This window comes from Aulonocara stuartgranti (assembly GCF_965226115.1).
Source record: "Aulonocara stuartgranti genome assembly, chromosome: 3".
Taxonomy (NCBI): Eukaryota; Metazoa; Chordata; class Actinopteri; order Cichliformes; family Cichlidae; genus Aulonocara; species Aulonocara stuartgranti.
The window spans coordinates 66,079,554-66,089,049 of NC_138941.1; the positions used below are offsets into that span (position 1 = coordinate 66,079,554).

At 39.3% G+C, this 9,496-nt stretch overlaps 1 long non-coding RNA gene across 1 annotated transcript; it reads left to right on the forward strand.

Moving 5' to 3' along the window:
* The first annotated feature begins 402 nt into the window (after window positions 1-402).
* Window positions 403-9,236, forward strand: LOC309696839. Its single transcript, XR_014273675.1, has 2 exons — window positions 403-659; window positions 9,051-9,236. It is a non-coding gene; the product is annotated as an uncharacterized lncRNA (long non-coding RNA).
* The last annotated feature ends 260 nt before the right edge of the window (window positions 9,237-9,496 follow it).

Consider the following 9,496-nt stretch of genomic DNA (forward strand, 5'->3'; position numbering starts at 1 on the left):
TCATTATTCAAAATAAATTAATCTCTGTATCTATTTTCAACTGTTTTAAAGTTTCATAAAGTTTAGTATTTGGTAGTTTGTGTAACATCCTGTCATGCTGACCAGATACATACATACATAGATCCTGAAGATGAGCTGTTGTATTTTCAGTAGATTTTTTTTAAATAAATGTCATCAGTGTTTTTAAATATTATATTTACATCCAAATTGTTTATTGTGTAAAAATTCTGAAACAGCAACCTCCCCCCCAAAAAACAAAACAAAAACAAAACTATACAATAAGTTGTGCAGCTGCACTGCATGCACTGATGTCCTGTCGTTGTTTTACTGCACAGAGAGTGATTCAGCTCCGATCGATTCAGAAGTGAGAAGTGAAGGCATCACCTATGGAGAAATCATTGTTAAAGAGCAGCAAAAAACCCTCCCCTGCTGTGATGCCGAGACAAATCCCACGAGTGAAACTGATCACAGCCCAGAATCAGCAATTCAAAACAACAACATTGCAGACGTGGAAGCAGAGCAACTGCGGACGGAAGTTTCAGGCTGTCTCAGTGATGAAGAGCTCCCAGCATCCCCCAGCAACATCAGCATGGAGGAGAGGAAGTCACTCACATCACTTAGTAATGACAACAACATCATCATCCTTCCGGCAGACAAAGGTAGGCGCATGCTTTTTCTAATCCAGAAAGACTATCAGGACAAAATGTTGTCACTGCTCAGGGACAAAAATGCATGCGAGCGCCTGAAAAATTACCCAGGATGTGGTTACAGGAAGAAGGTGATAGATTGTCTGAAGCAGTTAGAAAGGGACAAATTTAGCAAACATACATAAACAGGATGCACCTTTAAGACTGCATGTCTGTATGATCAACTTGGTCACCTATAATATTTCTGAGTTTCTGACTTCGATCCTCAACACGCAGCTCTGAACACCACATCCTGATCACCTTGGATTTTGTTGAGAAGGTGAGAGATGTCATTATGGAGGCAGATCTTGTACGATGTTACATCTCTCTTCTCTTGCGTTCCAGTCACTGATGCGTTGAAGGTCATTTGTACGAGATTACAGACTGACGCAAAACTCAGCAACAGAACCACTTTCAGCACCAATCAAATGTGTTTCCTTTTCGAACAGTCTTCATTCCATTTAAAATACGTTTATTAGTTTATTATTATTAGTCCCACACGTGCGAAATTTGTTGCGTCACAGCAGAAAGCAGACAGTTAAAATAGTAAAATTTAAGGTCAACAATGGGATAGGATAGGATAAGACAAACAACAAAATTGCACTTTGTGTTATTGCACCTGTGTGGATATGTGCATCTGGTTAGCTGCAAAATTCTTTGTTATGGAGTCTGACTGCAGTAGGGAGGAAAGACCTGCAAAATCTCTCTGTCCCACATCGTGGGTGTTGCAGCCACTGACGGATCTGCTCAGTGCTGTCAGAGTCTCTTGCCTGTAGTGCTGACATATTTGGGTCAGCACTACAGGCAGAAACATGGGTGTGCCGTGGGTTCCCCGCCCACTGTGGCCGACTTGTACATGGAAGAAGTAGAAAATAGAGCTTTGTTATCCTACACTGGAACACCACCAAGTCATTGGTTCGGGTACGTGGATGATTACGCGGATTACGTCTAGATGAACAGAATCAACCTTTTGCAGATTTATTTATATCACCTAAAATCTTTTGGGGGTCTTTTTCTTGTTGTTGTTTTTTTTACGTTCTTTGCTGTATTTACTTTTTTTGCAGCATGAGGGTCTGTGAACCAAAATGTGATCACATGTGATCATGGAGGATTGTTTTCAGCAGTCCAGTGATCAACATAAAATGTATTTATTTAATTAGTTTTCTTTGAGCCACATTATGTCTTCAGTACTGTGGTTTCAGGTACAGGTTGAGCTTGTATGGCCCAGATGTCAGGCGTGTTTTGACTTTTAGCAGTGTGGTAACTGGATATTTAAACAAAAAGCAGCTCAGATGTTTCTACTCTCTGCTTTTGGCTCACACGCCGGTTATAAACAGGATAAATTTGTTATTAATAATAATAGGCTCAGGATGGAACATATGAACAGACTAAAGGTCTTTAACTGTAGGTTTTCAGCCTGTCAAAGTGTCCCTTTAATACAATGAGTCATTTTGACTTAAACGTCTGCATCTAAAACCACAGTAGCAGCTTCCTGCTGCCTGTTGTTCAGTCGAGTTAACCACAGCTTGAATCTAAACATTCTCACCATAGTGTGTGTCTGCTTGGCTAAGAATAGTTTTTTTGAAAACATGCTTGCTTCCTGCTCTGTGGTGAAGTGTATCAGTCACCATGAAGAAACAAAATAGCAGCTTTGTGGTCATCTACCTTCGTTTATTCCCACAGAAACAACACCCAGCTCTTTGTAGTCATTTCTCAGAAGAGCTGTTAAGGAGAGGTACAAACTGTGAAATTCAGTTGCTGTTTATAGAAGTTAAGCTCCGAATAGATAAAAATACATGAATAAAAAGTTAATCAGTATAAAATGTTTCCCTGTAGTTGTAATAATATACATTCGATATACCTGGAGAAATTTACACATCTTGCAAAAAGTAACCCAGCTGCAAAATAAGATGTCACGTATGGACAAAAAAAGTCAGAGGTCCAGCTGCTCTTCATCTTTCACTGTGGGCCGATCCTGTTAAATTTGATTGGATCAGTACTTCTCTAAAGCTGGACAGGGACATATTTACCACTGTGTAAAAGGCTGTAAACATTTGGTAATGAAGGAGAGGAAGGCTGTTCCATTCATATATAAAATAATAAATAGTTAGGTAAATAGTAGGTTTTTAGCTACTCAGTTGCCCTGTTTCATATTTTTCATTTCATGATGGAACAAATATTTCAGGTGGTCTGGATTCTGCTTTGTAGATGCAGTTGTTGTTGTTGTTTTTTTTTTTGTTTGTTTTTTTTTAGCAGATTAGTGTTTCAGACTTGTTTTAAGTCTAATGGATCATCCTAAGAAACTGTCTGTGTAGGTGGAGAGAGGCTCCCGAATCAATTCAATCCATGATTTGATTCAATTTGAATCGGAAGAATTTGGCCTCAGGCAGTCAGAAATATTATAATTCTGATCACTAATCAGTACATATCCATATTTTTATAACTATAAAAAGAAAGGTGACACTTGTGAGACTTTATCAAAGGTGTAAGCATCACAGCAGATGCCTTTGTGCCAAAGTAACTGAGGATAAAACTCAGAAAAACATGAAGGAGGAGGCCTGGGATTTTAAAGCAGGTAATCTTAAAAATATTCTGCAGTAGAACAAAAACTAAAGAAAACCGTGAATCGACATATGAACATTACCTGGACTGGTGAAGTGAAGCAAAGTTACAGAGGTTTTTATTAGATACAGCTATGCATTTCGCATAATATTAAAACGTTTCTTGTCAGAAGTCATTTAAGTAAAAAAGAAAAGAAAAAAAAAAACAAAGTGGCCAACAACGCTGTAAACAACTGTAGACTGCAAGTGAATGGGAAACTGTTTTTGTACTCGGACAGAGAGAGAGCTGTGCATGAAGTGTGATTTTTATCGTTGTGGGGACAAAACTGCAAGAAGGGATTCATGACGATGTTTATGTGAAGCGTAGTTTGGATCGTCTTTTGCTGCTGGTTCAGTGAATATTGTTTGGAGAGAGATAAAACCTGCAGCTTCAGAATCAGCACAAAAAAAGACGTAAACACAAAGTGCGGAACCGCTGATGCATCAGAATGAGTAAGCTATCGGCTTTCTAATTAATGTCTTGTTGTATCTCTGTTGTGGTCAGTGCTATCCTCTGTGCTGCTGCATGCTGGGGCAGGAGGTTGAGGGTCGCAGATGAAAATAGACTAAATAAAGTGATCCACTGGCTCAGGGGGTTGGAAGCTCATCTTGTAACCGGAAGGTTGCTGGTTCAATCCCCCAGCTCTGTATGTCCTGGTCGTTGTGTCTTTGTGCAAGACACTTCACCCTGCGATATACAGCCTCGCTTCTGTCAGTCTGCCCCAGGGCAGCTGTGGCTACAACTGTGGTTTGCCTCCACCAGTGTGTGAATGAATAGTGAAATTGTCTAGAAAAGTGCTATATAAATGCAACCCATTACTAATGTTGTGGGGATGGAGCTCTGTTAGGGTGGTGTCGGAGAGGCGAATGTTGTCCAAGATAAAGACAATGTTGGATAATACTTTCCACCCACTCCATGACATGCTGATGACTGATAACAGAGATGAAGACAAGGACAGGGAGAAACAGGGCTTTGTGTGTGTGTGTGTGTGTGTGTGTGACAATAATAAGCAACCGCTTTAATTAACGAAAAGAGGTTTAGGCTGTATTTCACATGGGTTACACTCGATGCTTCATTTAAACTCTGTAGCACTCCGATTGGAGAGTCTCTCTTATGGCGGTCAAGTGTGTGCCAAAGCGCAGCGAGGAAGTGTCTCGGTGTGCAGTGCTGCAAACCAGCTGATGAAATTGTTTTTACATGTTAATGTAAAAGCTACTCTTTTAGGCCAAACTCTGACCTCAAGGGTTATAACATCTGTAGAGTGTGGAACTGTAGATAGCATTATACTGCTAGCAGGCAGGTGTAACTGCAGGAGGAAAATAATTAGTAAGAAGCAGCATTAAAGGAAAAGGCAGCGCTAACTGCTGTTTAACACATTTTGGTAATTATAGACAAAAAGCAGAACTAGGTGATGGACTTGTTGCACGTCAAGACTCTGTATATAACCACTCACACTTTATAGGGGGGTAGGACAAGTATAGTGAAAGAAACAAAATCCAAGTGTAGCACCTTAAAAGGAGGGTTAAGAAAATTAAAGGAAGGAGGAGATATTTAGTTCAAAACTGTGTATGAAGGGTACAGGAACACAGAGTACTAAAAAACAGAAAAAGTAGGCGCTGAATGAGGAACTTTAATAAATGTAACAGATCGAGGGACTGCAAGGCTTTTGCGCTGTGCTTATTCTCCCTTGTACATGGGACAATAAAGAAGCTGTTGAGATGACGAAGTCTGTTGGGACAATAACTATATTGGTAAATCTTGTTACATGCTTTTGTTTGCTACCTGCTGAGTTTAGATAGTAGCTGATTAAGCTCAGAAACCTTTTAAAAACACCAATTGGGAGCTATGAGAATGTAGGATGTTGTTTTTATTCAGTTATTGTTCCTTATAGTTTATAGGTTTATGTTTGTTTTACAAATGTTACTGGTGATGGTCGGTGTGATGCTAGCTGCTCGATGTGGTTAGCCAGCCCCCCAAGCCACATCACAATAGGGGGAGGTATTAAAATATAGATACTTGCTTTGGTTACAATGAAATGATTGAGTGTGAATAGAACCACGATATTTGACGTTTTAAAAAGCATTTCAAAAGCATTACATTGTGAAGCATTGTAAACTAAGTGACATTTGGTTGTCAAGAGGTAATGAGGCTTTTAGGTACGTTTCCAAAGTTGATCATCTGGACGTAGCGTTTTATAGGAGCAATCTTTCGTCACTCATCCAAGTGACTTCTTCAGTCTCAGCTGACTGCAGGTTTCCCAAATCTTATAAACAGTACATTTGCATAATGACTGAAACCAGCCCACTGAAGGAACAATGTGCTGGGAGGTCAGTTCCTTAATCTTAATTATGCAAATTCACATGACTCTCATGATTCTCAACCACTGATCAATGGCCATGATGGTGTTTGCTCTGTGTTGTAGAGTCATAATGACACCCAGTTTGTGCTCAAGTGGATGATGAGAATCAAACCTTAGATACTGATCCATATGCGTAGGTTTATGGTACACGACAGCTTTTAGATGTCCCCCATTACTGATGGAAATCTCACAGTCTAAGAGGGCTAACCTGCCACTTTTCATATCCTCCCTGGTGAATTTGATGTGTTCGTCCACCAAATTTATCTGATCCGTGAAATGGAATTGGAATTTCGTCTGTTACTCTTACTATTTTTATAATTTCTTCTTGGAGCAACTGTAACCCACATAATTTCCTTAGGGATTAATAAAGTCTTCTGATTCATTCTGACTTTAAATCATTTAACTGTAAATTATACATTTAAAATTTTTATTGAGCCGTTTACCCCGAGTCCTAAAGTCTATGTTTATCTTCTTACTCTTCTTATATTTATTGCTTGTTTACTTGCACTGCTGTAACTGGAGCCTCGTCGTCTCGTCTCTCTATATACTGGACTGTATGTAGCAGAGATGACAATAAAGTTTACTTTGACTTCAGCAAGCAGGCGCACTGAGGGCTCTCGCGCTCACTTTTCGAGTATAGAATTTTGAAAAACCATCCGTGCAAATTATAAGTCTTATATGTATTGGTGTTTTCATGTTTGTTGGTTTGTTTTTATTTTGTCTTATTTTTACATTTTTGAAACCCGGCAAAGAAGGAAATGACTACAAATACAACTCAGTGTTCCCCATATCTGATGAAAAACCACAGACTGAGCAGCTGAAACGCATTTTTATAATTTTTATAATTTTTTAATTAATTTTTTGTACATTTGTACATTTCAAGGACTCGTCAATTTTTGGAGTGTATTTTTTATGTATCTGTATTATATTATACATACACATTAAATGTGAATCTCTGTCCAAAACAATGCACCCAATTTACTTTTTACTCACTATGAGCATCATTCATTATTCTCCCCCAGTAATTAAGGTTAGGATATGTATTTTATTCCAATCCATTCTTCGTTTGCAGCATTTAAATAACCTTTATCAGATTTGATGGTTTTGTTACAGACTTTTCAAAAAAGTGTTTTGCTTTTCTTTCACAAATGTGGGGATTTAATTGTGTTAAAATGTACAAAACAGTGATGTCATGTTTTGTGACGAGGACCCAGGCACAGAGGGACTTGATGAATGATGACTGATAACAGAGACGAAGACAACAGACAAGGACAGGGAGAAACAGGGCTATGTGTGTGTGTGTGTGTGTGTGTGTGTGTGTGTGTGTGTGTGTGTGTGTGTGTGTGACAATAATAAGCAACCGCTTTAATTAACGAAAAGAGGTTTAGGCTGTATTTCACATGGGTTACACGCGATGCTTCATTTAAACTCTGTAGCACTCCGATTGGAGAGTCTCTCTTATGGCGGTCTAGTGTGTGCCAAAGCACAGCGAGGAAGTGTCTCGGTGTGCAGTGCTGCAAACCAGCTGATGAAATTGTTTTTACATGTTAATGTAAAAGCTACTCTTTTAGGCCAAACTCTGACCTCAAGGGTTATAACATCTGTAGAGTGTGGAACTGTAGATAGCATTATACTGCTAGCAGGCAGGTGTAACTGCAGGAGGAAAATAATTAGTAAGAAGCAGCATTAAAGGAAAAGGCAGCGCTAACTGCTGTTTAACACATTTTGGTAATTATAGACAAAAAGCAGAACTAGGTGATGAACTTGTTGCACGTCAAGACTCTGTATATAACCACTCACACTTTATAGGGGGGTAGGACAAGTATAGTGAAAGAAACAAAATCCAAGTGTAGCACCATAAAAGGAGGGTTAAGAAAATTAAAGGAAGGAGGAGATATTTAGTTCAAAACTGTGTATGAAGGGTACAGGAACACAGAGTACTAAAAAACAGAAAAGTAGGCGCTGAATGAGGAACTTTAATAAATGTAACAGATCGAGGGACTGCCCTTTGAATCTGCATGAGGCTTTTGCGCTGTGCTTATTCTCCCTTGTACATGGGACAATAAAGAAGCTGTTGAGATGAAGAAGTCTGTCGGGACAATAACTTTATTGGTAAATCTTGTTACATGCTTTTGTTTGCTATCTGCTAAGTTTAGATACTAGCTGAGTGTTAATAGAACCATGATATTTGAGGTTTTACAAAGCATTTCAAAAGCATTACATTGTGAAGCATTGTAAATTAAGTTACATTTGGTTGTCAAGAGGTAATGAGGCTTTTAGGTAAGTCTCCAAAGTTGATTCTGTTCATAGCGTTTTGTGGGAGAAATCTTTTGTCACTCATCCAAGTGACTTCTTCAGTCTCAGCTGACTGCAGGTTTCCCCAAATCTTATAAACAGCACATTTGCATAATGACTGAAACCAGCCCACTGAAGGAACAATGGGCTGGGAGGTCAGTTCCTTAATCTTAATTATGCAAATTCTCATGACTCTCATGATTCTCAACCACTGATCAATAGCCGTGATGGTGTTTGCTCTGTGTTGTAGAGTCATAATGACACCCAGTTTGTGCTGCTGCCATGTGTGGCCACTTCCCCTGATCATCCTTCATGTGTATTTAGTCTCTGTGTTTCATACAGTCTGTGTCGCGTCGTCTGTGTTCCCACCCTCCGTGTTTCCATGCCCAGTCTTTTGTATCCTCAGCCATAGCATAGTTTGTTCCCAGTTCAGGTTTGTTTAAGTTACTGCTCTTGTGCTGCCCTCATTCTTGTTTGTTTCTGTCATGATCATCAGCCACAATAAAAGGCTCGTTTTTGTTTAAGTTCACTCCCGTATCCTCACTTGTATTCGCACCTGGGTCCACCACACACATCTCCACACGGTCTATCTCCACGGACCGTGACACTGAAGGAACGATGGGCTGGGAGGTCAGTTCCTTAATCTTAGGGTCTGCTCCAGTGACTGTAGAACAGTCATTGGTCTGCACAATGACATTTCCCTGACAGTATGCCTGTTTCAAATTAATAATTTTCATTTCAATTTGTTATTTTATTTTATTTGATTCTATATCTATGTATGGATGGATGAGTTGTACTGAGGCAATGAAGGTACAAGTTGTTCACTTTCAAAACAACTCATTTTGTGAGTACCAAACTAGATGTCTAAGGTCTCTATTCAAACTGATGTCCTACTGGTCATTTGTAAAGGTGCTACCGAAGCAAAAAAATAAAAACAATGTATGGAGGATTTTTTTTAGAATCAAGTAACTCAAATTACTCTGTGAATCGGTGCAGCCCCACTGCACAGTCTGAGCTGGGACTGTGTCATGCAGAGAGATTGGACATCTTGGAGTTCAAAGCTTGTAATCATGTTTCCTGTTCTTTGAACTGTGTGTGTTTGTGTTCAGACTTTAAACCAGAGCCAGATGTCGTCTACTCTTCACTGAAGTAGTCCACCAGTCCAACCACTGACGTCCAGCTGCTGGTCTCTTACTGGCCCATTCAGAACTTCAAACCAGAGGACATCCATGCATACAAATGATTACTGTGTCTGTTTGTTTTCACTTATTTGATTAAAAAAATAAGAACCTTAACCAGAGCTGTTTCAGTACTTACAGTTTTTTCTGATTGCTTAAGCACATTTTTTGTAACTATTGGCTAATTTTGCAAAACTCTTCACACAAATAAGAAAACCTGTCACCCAATAATCAAAACATTGTAGTTCTCTTGCAAAAGCAAACACAGCTAGATTAACTCTTCACACCTTCGTAAAAATGGTGTTTCCGTATCAAACAGTACACACAAGCCATCATCTACTAAGCACACAATGCGCCAACTGCACACTGATGGTATG